Raw genomic sequence first — 18458 nt, forward strand, 5'->3', positions numbered from 1 at the left:
GGGCCCTTATAACATGACATCACCCCCCCCCATCCCTTAGGGTTGAGGAGAGAAGGCCATGGGCTCTGAATGGAACCAAGCCTTTTGTTTATAGTGACATCTCTGACGTGGTAATTCCGACTTTCCTCCAGAAGGCAGAGACTGGATTCTTGTTGAGGGTTGAACTGAATTTCCCAAACTGATTTGCTGAAGTCTTCATCCTGGGTACCTGAGAAGGGGTGCTCATTTGGCTGCAGGTGTAGTCAGGTTCAGACTCGGTGGTCCTGGAGCTGTATTAGTATCCTCTTAGCAGGGAGAGCCAGGGACTGCCTGCGGGGACATCGGGGGTCACAGGAAATGCTGTCCTGGCAAGCCCAGAAACACCAGATGACTGACAGCCCCCAGAGGAAGTGAGGAGGCGGGGAATGGGAGGCTCGGCCTCCAGCTCCAGAGGGACTGTGGTCCTGCCAGTACCTTGATCGTGGACATCTGGCTTGAGCAGTGAAGGGATACATTGCCATTGTCCTTAAGCCGCTCAGTGTTGTGGGACTTTGGTAGAGCTATCCTAGAAAACGACTTGAATAACTTGTGTTTCCATTCTGGGGAATTGTGGGCTCATCATCATAATCTCTTCCTGCTCCTCCTCCTTCCTCTTTCTCCTTCTCCTCCTTCCTTTCAGTACCCAAGGATTGAACCTAAGGCCTGGCATATACTAGATGAGTGCTCTACCATTTGAAACTAGACCCTCCTCAGTTTTTTGCTTATAGTTAGTGGGGTTTTTTTTGGTCGGTCGTGGGGCTTGAACTCTGGGCCTGGGCGCTGTCCCTCAGCTCTTCAGCTCAAGGCGAGTGCTCTACCACTTGAGCTACAGCGCCACTTCTGGTTTTCTGGTGGTTTATTGGAGATAGGAGTCTCACCGTCTTTCCTGCCCGGGCTGGCTGTGAACCGCGATCCTCAGATCTCAGCCTCCTGAGTAGCTAGGATTACAGGCATGAGCCACCAGCGCCCGGCTATAGTTAGTTATTGAAGTCTTGAAACCAAGATCCTCCTGTCTCTGCCTCCCAAGTATCAGAGATTATAGGCATGCGCCACCATGCCCTGCTGGCAAGCTATTATTCCCCACAATGCTCCATTAGGGTCAGGGTTAACCCTATGGTACAAACTGGCTATGATGATCTCCAGCCCGACCTGCTGCTGCCAGTGCCACGCTCACTGTCCTCAACCTGACTCAAGCAACCCACGGGCTCCCAGTCAGGATGACAAAGGTGTATTCAGCTGGCGGAGGCAGATCAGACAGCAGGCAGGTGTACCCGGGCCCCTGCCTGTCACCTGTCATTCCCAAGTCTGCCAGCCTCACTCAGCATTGCCAAAGCCTCTTGTCACTGATATACTGTTGTTTCCTGGAGAGGGACAGGGACAAAGGGAGGGGTGGTCTCATGTCAGTCATCCGCTGTGTCCAGGTGGCCTGAGACAGTGGCAGGCAGTGGTCATCGGCCCTGTGGGGTGTCACAGCCCAGCGTCTCTCACGCAGCAGTTACCCATAACAAGCCGCGATACAGCTGTCACCCGTGCCCGGCTCAGCTGAGTGCTCCGCTTCCCAGTGACACAATATTGATCTGCTTGGCTTAGGAGATTATGTTGGAAAGGAACAAACCACCGAATCTGAAAACTGGGGACTGTTGTGAAGGCTCCAAAGGACCTAATATTGTTCCTGCCATCCAGGGAGGTTGGGGCTGTACCCCCCCAAGCAATTGCAGGTCATTTCTGGGAGTGCTCAGCTCACACACAGCGCCTCTGGGCACATAGACATTTAGATACATGAGTCTGTGGCCCCAGGAAGTAGGTGAATTTGACAAGGGCAGGGCTGTTCTAAACTGCCCTGTGTCTAGCTCAGTGCCTTCCATGATCAGAGGGAGCTGGGCTGGTCTCATTGCTACCCACAGATACGCTTTGGGGTGAAGTAGCGGCCTCTGGATTGTCTAGCTTAGTTTACAAGGGGGAAAGCGGGCTGTGATGGAGACAGATGTTCCATCTAGGAAAGGAGAGCCCTGGCCTGAAAATGCCCCTGGGGTTGATATTCTAGAGGTTGGAGGAGGCAGGTAAGTACTCCAGAGTCCAGGAAGAAACCTTCTGTATGTCTACTAGTAGAACATTTGTTTTCCACACAAATAGGTGCCCGAGAAATGGGTGTGAAATGGTATGAAGAATACTTTGGCCGCACACTGGTGGCTCATGCCTGTAATCCTAACTACTCAGGAGGCTGAGATCTGAGGATTGCAGTTCACAGTCAGTCCAGGCAGGAAAGTCCTTGAGGCTCTTATATCTAATTAACCATCAAAAAGCCAGAAGTGGTAGAGCACTTGCCTTGAATGAAAATGCTCAAGGACAGTATCTAGGCCCTGCGTTCAAGCCCCACAACTGACCAAAACAAACAAAAAAAACCCCAAACACCCACAGTAGTATGGTTCATCAGGCACTGGTGACTCACATCTGTAATCCTAGCTACTCAGGAGGCTGAGATCTGAGGATTGTGGTTCAAAGCTAGTCCAGGCAGGAAAGTCTGTGAAACACTTATCTCTAATAAACCACCCCCCCACCAAAAAAATCTAGAAGTAAACTATGGCTCAAGTGGTAGAGTGCTAGCCTTAAGTACAAAAGCTCAGAGACAGCCTCCAGGCCTTGAGTTCAAACTCCAGGATTACCCTTCCCCTCACAAATAAAAGAATACTATGGTTCACAGCTATTCCAAAGACTGATCAGAAGCTGGGTGCCAGTGGCTCATGCCTGTAATCCTAGCTACTCAGGAGGCTAAGATCTGAGGATTGAAGTTTGAAGCCAGCCCAGGCAGAAAATCCCCAGGAGACTTTTATCTCCAATTAACCATTCAATAACCAGAAATAGTGCTATGGCTCAAGTGGTAGAGCACTAGCTTTGAGCACAAAGAGGCTCAGGGACCGTGCCCAAGCCCTGAGTTCAAGCCCCACAACTGACAACTGACAAAAAAAAAAGACAAAAAAATAAGACTCAGCAGCATTTTCCTAGCTGTAATGTTAACTCTTTTTCCCTACTCCTTCCCTTTATCCCTCTTAACCTTCCTTCTTCCTTAACCTCCTTCTTTCTTACCCTCCCCTTCTTTTCTTTCCTTGTTTCCTTCCTTCTCTCTTCTTCTCTAGTAATTTATCATGAAGCAAAGTTTCAGTGAGTGCCAAACGGAGCCACATGTTTTCCCAGATGCTAGGTACCCACTGGTGAAAGAGCAGGCCCCATGTCTGCCTGCCTTCACCAACACATTGCTCTCCTCTCCTTTCAGCAATATGCCTTCCTATTCTTCTCTTAGCTATTGGCCACTCAGATAGACCTCAGTTGGTGAGTACAAACACCTTCGTTCATGGTAGAGCTGTCAACCACATGCCTGCTCCAGGTTGCCCTGCTGTGTCTTGGGTCTCTATTGTGGAGGTGATACCTTTTCAAGTGAATTGCAATCTAAGGGACTTCCCTTCCCTTCCCAGACAAATGCATCCCATCAGGCACAGTGAAGTCTCAGGAAACTCTGGATGATTAATGGATACTGCCTATGGAATTCTGAGGAAGCAGAATGATTCCATTTTTTGTTGTTTTGGTTTTTTGAGATAGAATTTCACTCCATGGTCCAGGCTGGCATTGAACTTGTCCTCCTGTCTTTGTTTCCTGAGTGCTGGAATTACAGGTGTATACTACCCCCCTCTTCCCCTCCTGTCTTTGTCTCTTGAGTGCTGGAATTACAGGTGTATACTACCCCACCTGGCCACTGAAGCCACCAGCATTACACCATTGTATGGTACTAGTTTGGTGATCCACTGAAGGCTTGACTCTGACTCTGTTTCCCCTGCAGGTCCAGACCACCCCCCTTTTGTGCCCTTGGGTGCTTTTGGAGCTCAGTGGATTACAGAGGGAGCCCCATTCCAATGAACCCCTCTCTGTGGCAGCTCGGAGTGCTGTACTCCAGCTGCCCTGCCAGCCTTGGATGCTTTAATTAACTCTGCCCGGATGCGCTGACTCACTCATTGGCTTGGTGACCTGCCTGGTGGCAGAGGACAGCTCCCCAGACACAATTACATTTGAGGATGAAGCATTTCCTCTGGGTACAGACCAAGCGTGTGCAGGGAGAGCTGTGTGGAGGTGACTTGGGAGGGCCTGGAGGTGAGTGTCTCCCTGCAGGGCAGAGGTTCCCACGCAAGTGATGTAGGACCTGGCTAGAGGCCTGCTGCCCACTGGGACTTTCTCCTCTTGGGGGAAGGAAAACAATGGGACCGCCTTTCCAGGCAAAGGGGGCCTGATATGGCGACATGAGGGGGCTGTCAGGCCCTGGGTAAAATCAACTGTACCATGTTCAGACGCCCCCAAGCCTCAGGCGGCACCTCCAAATTTCACTACCCTCCACCTACATTTATTTAACACATGCAATGTACCTGTGGATCAGGATATATTTGAACTAGAGGGTCCAAGGGGCTAAGCAACCGCTTTCCCAGGATCCATGTGGTCCCTTCAAGTGGAATTGGCCAAGAGGGCTCAGGTGCACCATAGGTAACTACTAAAGATGAAGAAAAGCCCAGAAAATGGAAGGCTGTGGTCCTCTTTCCTGATGTAAGATTTGAAAACAAAGGAAAGTCTGATGTCTGCCCGTGGTGGCTGTGATTGAAACCAGCTTCACAAAGGACACAAAGCAGGGTGCTGGTGGCTCATGCCTGTAATCCTAGCTACTCAGGAGGCTGAGATCAGAGGATCACAGTTTGAAGCCAGCTCAGGCAGAAAAGTCTTTGAGACTCTGATCCCCAATCAATGACCAAAAAAGCTGGAAGTAGCGCTGTGAATTTGACCTCCCTCTCCCTCTCCCTCTCCTTCCCCCCTCTCTAATATATATATATATATATATATATATATATATATATATATATATATATATTAGAGAGAGAGAGAGAGATAGTGTATGTGTGTGTGTGTGTGTGTGTGTGTGTGTGTGTGTGTGTGTGTGTGTGTGTGTGTGTGTGCTGGGACTTGAACTCAGGGCTTGAGTGCTATCACTGAGCTTTTTTTTTCTGCTCAAGGCTAGCACTCTACCATTTAAGCTCCACTTCTGAGATTTTGGAAATTTACTGGAGGTAAGAGTCATATGCACTTTCCTACCTGGGCTGGCTGTGACCCCAAATCCTCAGATCTGTCTCCTGAGTAGCTAAGATTACAATTAAGCCACCAGTGATCAGCTTGAAGTTTGTATTTTAATGATTGTCTCAGGTCTGTGACACTCTGAGGGATCCTGAGCTATATTCAGTGAGAAACACAATAGGCAAATATCCTTTAAAATATCCAGGCATTGTTCTTACAAAATCTGTAAGGATACCCTGAAAACCATCCATCCATTCATTCATCCATCCATTCATCCATCCATTCATCCATCCATTCATCCATCCATCCATCCATCCATCCATCCATCCATCCAAATACTTCCTGACCTGTTATCAGATGTGGGGAGAAGAGTGGATTAGATACCCACATGGGCCATAACTGCAGAGAGCCCATAAGTGATAAGGATACTCTATTCAAAAAGGCAAAACTTTAGGAAGTTCCAAGCAAGAAAGTCAGGTTGAAGCACCATGGGACAATAAGCATCCATTCTTAAAGTCCCTTTGTGGACTCTGAACTATTTCCTGAGGCAAGCTTCATGGAAATGCTCTAGTCTTTAGGATCAGGCACAGCTAGATTTGAGTTCTGGCTCCATTGCTTAATTTAGCTGTGCAACATTGGACAATTTATTTAACTGTTGTTGTTTTTGAGCCTTGGGTCCTTTATGTGCAAAATGGAGTGGTATACATTTAAAAGAGTCACTGGTCAAATGAAGTGAGTGGACTCAGGATGATAGCTTTCTACCACTATGACAAATAATGTCTGAGATACATCGACTTATAGAGTGAAAGGTTTGTTTCACCATTCACAAGTTTGGAGGCTTGACTCCATGACAACTGACTCTTTTACATTGGGCCTCTGATGAGGAATACATCACGGTGGAAGGAGGAGGCAGAACAAAACTGTTCAGCTTGCGGCCAAGCAGCAAAAGAACAAGGTATGCCCCCAGAGGGGCATATCTCCAACGATCTAAAGACTTCCTCTTAGGCCCCACCTCCTAAAGTTTCCCACATCCCCAATAGTGCCATCCTGGGACCAAGCATTTCGCACATGGGCCCTTGAGGATCCTCAGATCCAAACTATGACACTCAGAATGCATAGCATTATTCTCTAGAATCATTATGCATAGTCCTGGGCTGTTACAAATGAATTCACATTAATTCTCTCTCCCTCTCCCTCCCTCCCTCCCTCCCTCCCTCCCTCCCTCCCTCCCTCCCTCCCTCCCTCCTTCTCCTCTCCCCCCCCCCCCACACACACACAAATGAATACTGTTGTCACCCCTATTTTACAGATGTAGAAATTAAGATCCAGGAAACATGTAGCCAGCCCAGAGCTGCATGAGGCCATGCGAGGACCTGTACAACATTAGTCCATTCTTACTCCCCACATGCATAGCCATCTACCATTAGCAGTTTAGTTCCACTGGGTCCCTCCTTAAGTAACCCTAATTTGGTGAGGAAAGATGGAGTCTGAACAGAGCCATCTTCTACCAGGCAAAGGCTGTGGTTCTGTGACCAGATTCCCTTGCTCACTCCAAACAGATTGGGGTCCAGAATCAAGTCCTGGGGAGCCTCCCTTCTTTCACAGCCCCACAGAAGGGCTTGGCCTTGGCCCAGCTTTGCGGGCTTTTCACACAAGCATGTGCCTGTGTGTGTGTGTGTGTGTGTGTGTGTGTGTGTGTGTGTGTGTGTGTGTGTGTGTGTGTGTGTGTGTGTGTGTGTATGTGTTATTCACAGCCGCTAGCAGCAGTAAATAAGACAGTAGGGCTTGATTCATGAGCTCTGACAGGAAATCTATAGCATGTGGTGTCTATAATCTGCACGCTGCGACGTGGTAAAATGAAAGAACAACAGTCCAATTACGGATCCTGGTTGATCCCAGGTATTACGCCCCCTCTCCCCCTACCCCCAGCCCCCGAGGCTGGCCAGGCAGCCAGCTGCAAGGAGCCAGGGGGGACATCCTGTGGCCCCATGGGGTACACAGTCCCCAGAAGCAGTTGCCCAGTAGAGGAACCTGGGCAGAGCTGAAGTCCTGAGTGGAGCTGGGCTACCAGGGAGGCAGGAAGAAGGGGAGAGTGGGGGACAACCCCCAGTTATGCCAGGCTCTGGCCTGCCCTGACAGTCCTTCTGGCTCAGAGCCATCAGATTTAGCTCCAGGTAGACTAAAGCCCCTGCAGACCCCCATCTGCCCTGCTTCTTGCTTTGGAGCCCAAGGATGCTGCTCTGGGAGAATCATGGAAGGTTCCAGTGGGGGGAGGCGGGGATGGCCACTTATGAGTTTGCTCTTATGGGTTTAGAGGAGGCTGAGTTCCAGGTGGCTCAGTGGGTGAGGGCTGTCAGCAGTCCCTGCTCAGGAAATACAGCAGTTCCCTGCCAGGCCGTGAGGAACTGGGCTAGCAGTTTTCCTTCTCCATTAACCATTCCATCTCTTAAGCCCATAACAGCCCTGACCATGTGAATGTGTCACATGCCCACCTGTGAATGTGACCTGATTAGAAACAAAGTCTTCACAGATGTAAAATGAAAATCAAATTAAGATGAGGCCACGCTGGATGGGGAAGGCTTTCATATAGTAGGGAAATCTGTCTCAGTCTCTGTCTTTGACTCTGTCTCAGCAGTACTAGGCTTTGACCTCAGGGCCTTGTGCCTATTAGTCAGGTCTTCACTATTGCTGGGCCATGCCTCCAGCTTTCTGAACTGATTATTTTGAGATAGAGTCTTGCTATTTTCCCTCCTAGGAGATGACAGGCATGTGACACTGCACCTAGCTTCTTCCATTGAGATAAAGTCTTTCAAAGATTTTGCCTAAGTTGGCCTGGAACTATAATCCTCCTGATCTCAGCCTCCCATGTAGCTGGGATGATAGGTGCGAGCCAGTATGCTCAACTCATGTTGAGAAGGAGTCTCATGAACATTTGCCTAGGCTAGCCCTAAACTGTGATTTTTAACATCTCAGCTTTCTAAGTAGCTAGGATGGTAGGAGTAAGTCACAGCATCTGGCTGGTTCTGGTCCTTGTTTTTGACCCAAGGTCTTGTTGTCCAAGACAGCCTGACCTTGCCCTCAATATCCTCCTGCCTCAGCCTCTGAGATTGAGATTATAGGTGTGCACCAACTCAAAGAGGGAGAATTTGGACATTTCTCCCTCCAGACACAGGGGAGAAGGCTGTGTAAGGACCCTTAAAGAAACAACAACCCAACTAATAAATGGGCTAATGACTTGAAGAGAGACTTGTTAGAAGAAGATGCAAAAACGGCAAGTAGACACATGAAGAAATGCTCATCATCTCAGGAAATACAAATCAAAACAACACTGAGATTCTCTCTCACCCCAGTTAGAATGGCCATTATCAAGAAAACACACACTCACAAATGCTGGTGGGGATATGGCCAAAAGGGAATTCTAAAACACTGTTGGTGGGAATGTAAGCTTACTCAACCATACTGGAAAGCCATATGCAGATTCCCTATGATCTGCTCCTGGGAGCTTAACCACTAGAACACAAACAAGATTACAGTAAAACCACCAACACAACCTTGTTCATTACAGCACTATGCACCGTTGCCAAGAGATGGGATCAGCCCAGATGTTCCTCAGTGGAAGGATGGATCAAGAAAAGGTGGTATATATACACAATGGACGTTTACTCATCCACTAAAAAGAATGATATGGTACCAATTGTAAGAAAATGGAAAAAAATTATATTAAGTGAAGTAAGCCAGACCCAGAAAAACAAAGATTGCATGGTTTCCCTCATTTGTGGTAGACAGAATGTACCTATAAATCTAGAAGTAAACACACTGGGCTGTATATCAGTGGATACAAATGAATTAACTGAGTATAATAGACTCTATGGAGAGCTAAAATTGCATATTTTTTTCCTCAAAGACTAGGTCAAAACCCAACAAAATCAGAACCAGGAAATGGGTACATGTAAGAAGAGGAGTGAGGCCAAGGGGATAGGGGTAGACAAATTAAGGGGGAAATAAGGGGAGAATGCAGTCAATAATTCATTGTATATGCTACAAAATTAAGAAAAGTAAGGGGGGATGAGAATGTTGAAAGGAGTGACACTGATCAAGATGCGTTGTATTCATAAACTGCTTTGTTAAATGGTAGCTCCTTTGTACAACTACTTGGAGATCTATAAAATGGAATTAGTAGCCAGGTGCTGGTGGCTAATGCTAGCTATTCAAGTGGCTGAGATCTGAGGATCACAGTTCAAAGCCAGCCTGGGCAGGAAAGTCCATGAGACTCTTATCTCCAATAAACCACTCAGGAAAAGTGCTGTGTATAGCTTAAGTGGTAAGAGAATTAGCCTTGAGCAAAAGAAGCTCAGGGACAGCCCAGACTCCTGAGTTCAAAAAATGAAAATAAAAAAGATAATAAAATAAAAAATAAAAAAGAATAAATAAATAGAAGAGAAATAGAGCCAAATTCCTGTCCCCTTGAGTTTAGAATGGCACCTGTGACTGGCTTTATCAGATGACTCAGATGGAGACAATGTGAATGATTTTCAAGACTCAGTCAGAAGCTGTCATCTGTTATGCAGCTCAGAGCTTTGGTGCTTAGAACACAGCCACCATGCTGTGAGGAAGCCCAAGCAGCTCTGGTGAGGAGCCCGTGCATAGGGAACTGAGACTCCTGGGTAATGGTTCCTTCCACTGAGTTCCTGGTCAACAACTAGCACTAATGCTACTAACTGACCACTGACCAAGCTCCAACTGAGTCACTCCAGCTAGGTTCTAGGACAAGCTGCAGCAATCCCTTCCCACCGATCTCCCAACCCTGCCCACATTTCAAATGTGTGAGTAAAACAAACAACTATAACTTTTCAGACACTGCATTTTGGGGAAGTTGCTTACATTTGCTAGATGAGAAGGCTGGCAGCCTGACTTCACTGTGTGTGCATATGCACTGCATCATGCTCTCCTCCCCAACTCAGCACCACTCCATGACTTCACAGGATAAACCATCATTCCTTTACCATGATGCACAGGGCCTGGCCAGGGCTCTCTGTGGAAGAAAGAATGGCCCTTGACCTTCCTTGACTCAGCTCATTTCTGTTCCTGCATCTTTGCAAAGACCCCCTCAACCCTTGTCCTTCTGCTCCCTCTCTCGGACTCTTCCACCTTTATTGCCTGGGGGACAAAGTTGTGAGACCTTCTCTTCATGCTCTCTCTACCTTCCTTCTTATTTCCATCACTACTGAGTAGCCCACTTGGCAAGGATCCTTGATTACTGCCCTCTAGGACAGAAGCACTCGAGAGCAGGAGCTTGGCTAAGTTTACTATTGTGATCCCAGAATCAGGCACCATGCCTGGAATAGAGTAGGTGCCCAATGGGAATTTTTTAATGAATGAATAATCAAGGCAGGTAGTATTTGTTGTGATATTACTAGGAACCACACCAGGAAATACGCCGAGTGATGCACAAACAACTATTCCTTTTTTTCTTTCTTTCTTTCTTTCTTTCTTTCTTTCTTTCTTTCTTTCTTTCTTTCTTTCTTTCTTTCTTTCTTTCTTTCTTTTTTGTCAGTTGTAGGGCTTGAACTCTGGGCCTGAGCACTGTCCCTCAGCTCTTCAGCTCAAGTCTGGTGCTCTACCACTTGAGCCACGGTGTCACTTCCCATTTTCTGAGTGGTTTATTGGAGATAAGAGTCTCACGAACTTTTCCTGCCCCGGCTGGTTTGAACTACAATCCTCAAATCTCAGCCTCCTTAGTAGCTAGGATCACAGGTGTGATCACAGGTGCCTGGCTTCTGAGCCTTTTTTGTTCAAGGCTAGTGCTTTAGCACTTGAGCCACAGCTTTACTTCCAGCTTCTTTAATGTTTCATTGGAGATAAGAGTCTCAGCGACTTTCCTGCCTGGGCTAGCTTCAATCCTCAGATCTCAGCCTCCTGAATAGGTAGGATTACAGATGTGAGCCACTAATGCCTGGCTACAATTCCCATTTTATAGATGAGATATTCAGGTCTCATGAGGACTGAATCCAAGCATCAACTCTTTTGCGCCAGAGACCACATTCTAACTGCACGATCTTGCCTTCTCTCCCTTTGTCTGAGCACCTCATCGAATGCGAGGTGAAAGCCCACACCAGCTGCCGTGGAGGCACTTGTGCCATGTTATGTGTCAGCAGCAGAAGGAGCCCTTCACTATGCTCAGAAGTTTTCTTTGAACATGGAATAGCCCAGAGTCATGGCAGGCTTCTCCTAGCCTGTACTTCTCCTAGGCTTCTCCTACCTAGCTCAGGACTCTGAGGTTCCTTCCTCCTGACCTCTGACCTCTGACCTCTGACTTTGCTCAGAATAAAGGTCCTATTCCTTCCTTCATACAGAATATCATTTCTTCCAAAACCGTGTTTGACTTAGAGAACCAGAGGGAAGGACTCACCCTGGAAGGTCTGCTGCTCCTGTGGCCTACATGTCCCTATGGCTTGCAACTGCTCACTAGGCCAGCCCATGGTGCTCTCACCTGCTCTCTAGTGGGGCTATTAGGTTGGCTCCTGTCCCCCCACTCCCCATATCCTGATATCTGCAAAGCAAGACAGCTCCTTTCCTTCTCTGTGCACCCCTCACCACTGCCACCATGGTGTCCACACCTGCCTGTTATTCTAAAATGACTCAGAAGTCCCCCTCAGCCCAAGTGCTGGGAAAAATAGAGCAGGCCCCATCTCCAGCCTCACGGTCTCTGAATGGGACGGATGCTACATCACTGTCAAAGCTCCTTGTGGTAATTTTCTCACTCAGATATTCCTGAGCCTGTAGTGTCCAACCCTACTCACTTCCTCATCTGGACATTTTACAGATCCCCAATGTGACCACCTGAACACGCTTTAAATTCCAGCTCTAGAGACAGAGTGAGTTTCTTAACCTCTCTGTTAGGCAAGGTTGGTTTGGTACACGAAGTGATATATTAGGAACCAGAACTTCGATCTGGGCATGATAGCACACACTTGTAATCCCAGCACTGGGGAATGCTGAGGTAGGATGATGGGGAGTTGGAGGGCAGCCTGGGCTACAACAAGAGTGAACATTTGGCTCTTGTTTTTCCCTCTACTCACAGGAAGCCTTAGGGTCCACCTGGCCTGAAACTTTGGAGCCAGGAGTAATGAAGCTTTGGGATCCAAGTTTCAAGAGAAATGGCGACCTACGCACAGGCTTAGGAACAGGGAATGTGAGGTGGTGAGAGAGCAACGTGGGGATCAGGAGGGCCTTGGGGAGCAGGTGGGCCAACCTTGGAGGACAGGAGCTTTCAGCAAGAGGCTTCTCTTCTGTAGAACATTAGCCTCGTTGCTGGGAGGGGATCCCTAGACACAGGAGCCTTGGCCTCTGAGAGAACACAGGATGGATTACAGGGCAGGGGTTGGGGGGGGAAGGTCCAGACAGCGCTGTCTTGATGAACCTGCTGAGGAGCTACCTGGGTGCAGGGCTGGAGGAGCGGGATGGTTATGTGTCTCCTGTCCAACCCAAAGAGGATGAGCCTCTGCTCTGCCTCTGAGGACACTACGGCTCAGGGAAGTCACAGCCAGACTCACTCAGCTCCACTCAGAGAGCCGATCCCCACTCAGGTCCACAGCCGAGCATGCGTGTCCCTGTCACCTCCAAGCCAGCCACCCCCACGTGGCACACAGCTTGCCAGCTGCAGTTCTGAGCCTCGTCCCTGTCCCCTGAAGGTTTGTCAACACCACTGGGCAGAACACTCATTCTAGGAGGGCAGAAGACTTGGTCTTTCATGAACTGTCTCCCTAAATAAAGCTGGCCCCTGGGTGGACAAGCAAGTGGGAAGGAAGCAAAGGAGGGAGATCACACTGCTTTAGGACTGAGGGTATGGCTTAAGTGGTATAGCACCTGCCTAGCAAACATGAGGCTCTAAGTTGAAACTCCTGTGCCACACGCACACGCGCGTGCACACACACACACACACACACACACACACACACACACACACACACAAATGTCATTTGTATTCATGGCCAATCCTACCAGCAAGGGGGACTATTTGATAGGGAAGGTACCTAGCCCAGAGAGGTTAGGCCATTTACCTAAGGTCACATAAGCTGATATAGAGTCAATGATCCAAATCAAGCCCTAGTCTTCTTGGTACTAGTGGCTTACACTTATAATCCTACCTACTCAGGAGGTTTAGACTTAGAGGATCTTGGTTTGAAGCCAGCCAGGGTAGAAAAATCTGTGAAACTCAATCTCTAATTATTCAGCAAAGTGTTAAGCCAGAAGCTGGGTACCAGTGGCTCATGCCTGTAATCCTAGCTAATCAGGAGGCTGAGATCTGAGGATCTTGGTTTGAAGCCAGTCTGGGCAGGAAAGTCCATGAGACTCTTATCTCTAATTAAGCACAGTGAAAGCTGGAAGTGGCAGTACTGTATGGCTCAAGTGGTAGAGTGCTAGTCTTGAGCAAAAGGAGCTCAGGGACAGTTCCCAGTCCACAGTTCAAGCCCTAGGACTGGCAACAGAAAAAAAAAAAAGCTAAGCTGGAGGCGTGGCTTAAATGACAAGGTCTAGCCATGAGCAAGGAAGGTGAGAGCTCAAAGCTGTGGGTGCAAATCCCAGTATCAGGTGACCAGAACATCGAAGAACAATGAAGTTGAGATATAAAGAAAGGCACATCAGACGCGTGGGTCATCGGCGGGGACAGAGATCCTCGCGTGTGAATCCAGCCACTGACCTGGCCACTCTCCAGGTCCTCACTCTAAGGAGTGTTATCTGAGATTGCATCCCTGCCCCAGGCCACTCCAGTTAAAGCAATTCGGCTCAGATTGTCTTGGAAGGACAGTCTCCTTGGGTGAATGGCCATTCTCCAGCCCTGCTGTCCTTTCCCTGCCTTCCAGCCCCTCCCTTATGCCCCCCAATTGTTATCTGTCAGTACACAGTAATTAGAGATGTGGCATGTTTGATAAAGATTGCCGCCTGCCCCAAGATGGAACTGCCCTCTCGGATGCGTCTAATTAAAGTCCTGATTGATAAGATGAAGACCCCCCACCCAGATGGATGTGTGCTGGCCTCTCCCTCCCCTGCGCCCCACTCTCTTCATTACAGGTGACCAGGGAGAGAGATATAAAGGACCCCAGGAAATGCTTCTACAAACCAATCAATATGTCCTTTTGTGCAACGCGAAGGGGCACGCAGCATGGCCTACTGAACCATGGTTGGGGTCACAGAGGCAGCTGGGACAGCCTCTTGCCCTGGGGCTGGTAAGGTGGGGGCGGCGCTTCTGCTCTGCTCCACTGGCTGTTTTCTCTGAGTAGTGAACTGCAGAATCCTGGGGCTCCTGACAGAATGGACACATGGTCACAGCTGGGGCCTGTTTGAGCAGTGTGCAGCTAAAGCTGGGGGTGCCAGAATGTGTGTGTATGTGTGTGTGTGTATGTGTGTGTGTGTGTGTGTGTGTGTGTGAGAGAGAGAGAGGGGTGTGGGTGTACCAGTATTAGGGCTTGAACTCAGGGCCCAGGTGCTGTCCCTTAGCTTTTCTTTTCTTTTTTTTGTCCCTTAGCTTTTCATGCAGGCTAGCTCTATCACTTGAGCCACAGCTCAACTTTTGACTTTTTAGTGGCTAATTGGAGATAAGAATCTCACAGACTTTCCTGCCTTAGCTGGCTTCAAGCCATGATGCTCAGATCTCAGTCCCCAGAGTGGCTAGGATTAAAGGCATGAGCTACCTGCTCATGTCTTCTTAGACACATTGCCACTATTTCCTATCTAGTTTTGCAAAGGACAAGCAATTGGGGCTGAGATGCGCCCTCTGACCGAGGAAGAAGTGTGGGTGCCTATAAGGAGCCATCCTTATTGAGCAGCACTTAATTGTTTTAGTGGTGCCAAACAAGTATCCTGGCTTTCCTGGTAGGCAGGAAGGGCCGGCAGGTAAGCCACTCAGCACTGCCCACCTCTACCAGCCACGGTGCCAGGAGGCTAGGGGGCGCGATGTATGCCTTCCCCCACCCCCACCCCTTTCAGCTGGAGCCAGAACAGGCATGATAGACCGAATGCCACAGCGTCGTCATACCAGCTAACAAATAGAAGTAATTTGATTAGCTTTTCTCTAACTGGTGATAAGATCCTGACAAACCCTTTTTAATGCGTTTCTGGAGCAGGATGAAATTGTTTCATTCGGAGAGTATGGCCCCCCGGGAGTCGCCTCGGAGCTCCTTTAGTGAGAGGTAAAAATATGCCAATCATTAATGAGGGGAGAATTACGGAGACTTTAATGCAATCAGAAAGAGGAGCCCCGAGGCAGCTCGGGAATAAAACCTGCCCTTAAATCAGAGAGAGGTGGCTGCAGGCAGGCAGGAGGGGACAACAGCAGTTTGCACAGACAGCAGACACTTTCCCTCCCCCGCCCCCACCTCACTTCCCCCCCCCCCAGCCCCGTGGCTTGTGTCTATGACACATCAGGTACTCCCACTTGAAGCTACAGGAGGTGCAAGCAGATGGGGTCAAATGAGGCAGAATTCACAGAGGGTGTCCTCTCATCACAGTCCCCCTCAGAACAATGACCAGCATCTCATTAGTTCCTAGAAAAGCCACCGATTGACTGAGGCCTCCTGTATGACTGTGGGAATAAAAGTTTGGGGAAGTCCTTTGCTGGAACAAAGAGAAAGATCATTTCAGCCAGGAGGAGATATGCACACCTATAATCCCTGCACTTTGGGAGGCTGAGGCAGGAGGATCTCAAGTTTGAGGACTTGTTTAGGTTGACACCCCGTCTAAAACTATCATGTCCACTATAAAGCCCCCTCTGTGGTGGAGCTTTAGCCAAACTGACCAATCAAGGACTTTCTCCTACAGTGCCCCTCTCCCCCCTCTGTTGGTAGTGGGGCTTGAACTCTGAGCCTGGGCTCTATCCCTGAGCTCTTCAGCTCAAGCAAAGTGCTCTACCACTTGAGCCACAGTGCCACTCCTGGTTTTCTGGTTGTTTATTGGAGATAAGAGTCTCAAGGACTTTCCTACCTGGGCTGGCTTTGAACTGTGATCCTCAAATCTCAGCCTTCTGAGTAGCTATGATTACAGGCGTGAGCCACCTATGCCCAGCTTACAGTGCCTCACTTATTGCCCATTTTCTAGAAAGTTCTATGGATTCTGCCCACAGGACCACAGAAGGTAGGAAGAAGTTTCAGGGGTAAGAAGAACTTTTTCTGGAAGTTTCCTCCCCTTTGGTGAGGAGGCAGGGGTTGGGAAGATCTGAGGATTAGGGCTTGCAGCCAGCCCTAGCAAACAAACTCGAGACTCTTATCTTCAATTAACTAGCAAAAAGCCAGAACAAGAGGCCTGGCAGAAAAGCCAAGCAAGAACCCCAAGTTCAAGCTCCAGCATTGGCACACACACACACATACACACACACACACACACATACACACACACACTGATATCATCTATGTCAGTAGTGCACTTAGTACCTGACATATGATGAGCACTTAACATCACTGTTATTACTATTTGTGACACTGAGATCAGAGTTGGCAGCAACCTCAGAATCAAGCAGCATAAATACAAATCCAGAGGAAGGAGAATGGCACGGAAAATAGACGACTGAAAGCTCACTAGTCTGCACATATTGAACACCCACTGTATACAAGGCCCAAAGGAAGATGTAAGAAGCAGCATGGGGCATCTATTGGTCTGTTTAATCTTTTCCACCTATAGAACACTGCCAAAACAGAGACGATGCCCGTCTGTCTTCTTTGCCACAGTACCCAGAGCCTGGCACACAGTAAATCCTTCATAGATGAAAGCTTAATAACTAATGTGCACACTGAAGTCCTGATGGTTTCTCTAGTCACCCCTTTCTGTCCTGCTGTTCCCTTTTTCACTGGGTGCTCAGAGATTGAAGCACAGAGAGAGAGAGAGGGCCTACAAGCAGCAGAATACACAAGGGATGATACAGATCATGGATAATACAAGCTGAGAGAAGACAGGGAGCTGGGAATTCAAGCTGGATCCTCAAAAATGTCAGGGAGAGTGAAGAACATTCCAGATTGACAGGTGGGCCCTGAACCAATAGGGAGTCCAGGTACCATTTCCATCAGCAGAGGGGCAAACCAATCACCAGGCAGCACTGGAGCAAGACCAGCCCAGAAGGACCTGGTTGGGGCAGGTGTCCACTCCAGGGCATACAAGAGGCTGTGGCTGGGGAATAAAGGAGGTAGAACATGCCACAGGCAGAGTTCTGGGCATCCTCCATGGGCATGCCCACAGGGCCCTTTCCTTGCTATAGGCCAGCTGGCCCCCAAGGTCTCTCTTCCCTTTAGTTTCTACCAGCCCTAGCTGATGAAGCCCAAGCATTTCTGCTCCTAACCCCGCAGCCCCCTTTTAGAAAAGCAACTCAGCCCAGAGAGAGTGACTTGCACAGGAGCAAGCCAGTGGCATCCCGACGTTGGGAGCCAGCCTGGCATCTGAATGGGGAATGACTTGTGGGCCACCCCTCCCCCAAGCAGACCCTTCAGGGGGGCTAGCCAGCAGGGGTTGCTTGCTGCAAATGACTCCCTTTGTCATTCTGTTTTGTTATGATTAAAAATGCATGTCGCAGGCGAGGCCCTGGAGTGGAACCTGGTTGAAAATTGAATCATTAATATTCCCCCTCCAGCTGATGCCCAGTGCTTCCCAGGCAGCTGTGAGCCTGAGGCAGGCATGCAACAGTTTTGCCACTGGAGCAAGAGGGGAAGACTGAGGGTATAGCAGCATCCCCCCCCCTGCCCTGCCCCACACACACCTCAGAGCTCCTGTCTGTCTCTGGAGATGGTTACAGGTGCCAAGCAAAGGCTCAGCCCCTGGAGTTTTCTTTTCTGCTCTTGGGCTCTGTTCAGGGAGCCCAGGTTTTCAGGACTGGACATTCAACTTGTTCTCCCTTTTTTTGTGCTGGGACTTGAACTCAGGACCTGGGCACTGTCCCTTAGCTTTTTTGTTCAAGGCTGGAGTTCTACCACTTGAGCCACAGCTCCACTTGCAGCTCTTCAGTAGTTCATTCAAGGTTAAGAGTCTCAAAGGCTTTCCTGATTAGACTGGCTTCAAACTAGGACCCTCTAATCTCAGCCTCCTGAAAAGCTAGAATTACAGGGGAAGCCACCAGAGCGGGGCTGTCTGAGCACCCTCATCCTCCATCTCAGCCCCTCGGGCTTTCTGACCTCGGCCAATCTTTTCTGCTTTGATTGTTCTTCCTTCAGATTGAAATGTTTATTTTTCTAATTCTAATTAACAGTTAACATTTGGAGAACACTTTCTGCTTGCCAGGCACTAGTTAAATTCTTTATGTTTGCACTAGTATCATTCTCAAAACAACTTCAAGAGGTAACTTCTATTTGGACCCATTT

At 48.7% G+C, this 18458-nt stretch overlaps 1 protein-coding gene across 2 annotated transcripts in view; it reads right to left on the reverse strand.

Annotated features, from left to right (window-relative positions):
* The window catches only part of Esrrb (estrogen related receptor beta), a 172049-nt gene that overhangs the window by 130991 nt on the left and 22600 nt on the right, over positions 1–18458 (reverse strand). The gene's annotated exons all lie outside the window — the stretch shown is intronic.

The sequence above is a fragment of the Dipodomys merriami genome, unplaced genomic scaffold (genome assembly GCF_024711535.1).
Source record: "Dipodomys merriami isolate MVZ:Mamm:240054 unplaced genomic scaffold, mDipMer1.0.p SCAF_1, whole genome shotgun sequence".
In the NCBI taxonomy this organism is placed as follows: Eukaryota; Metazoa; Chordata; class Mammalia; order Rodentia; family Heteromyidae; genus Dipodomys; species Dipodomys merriami.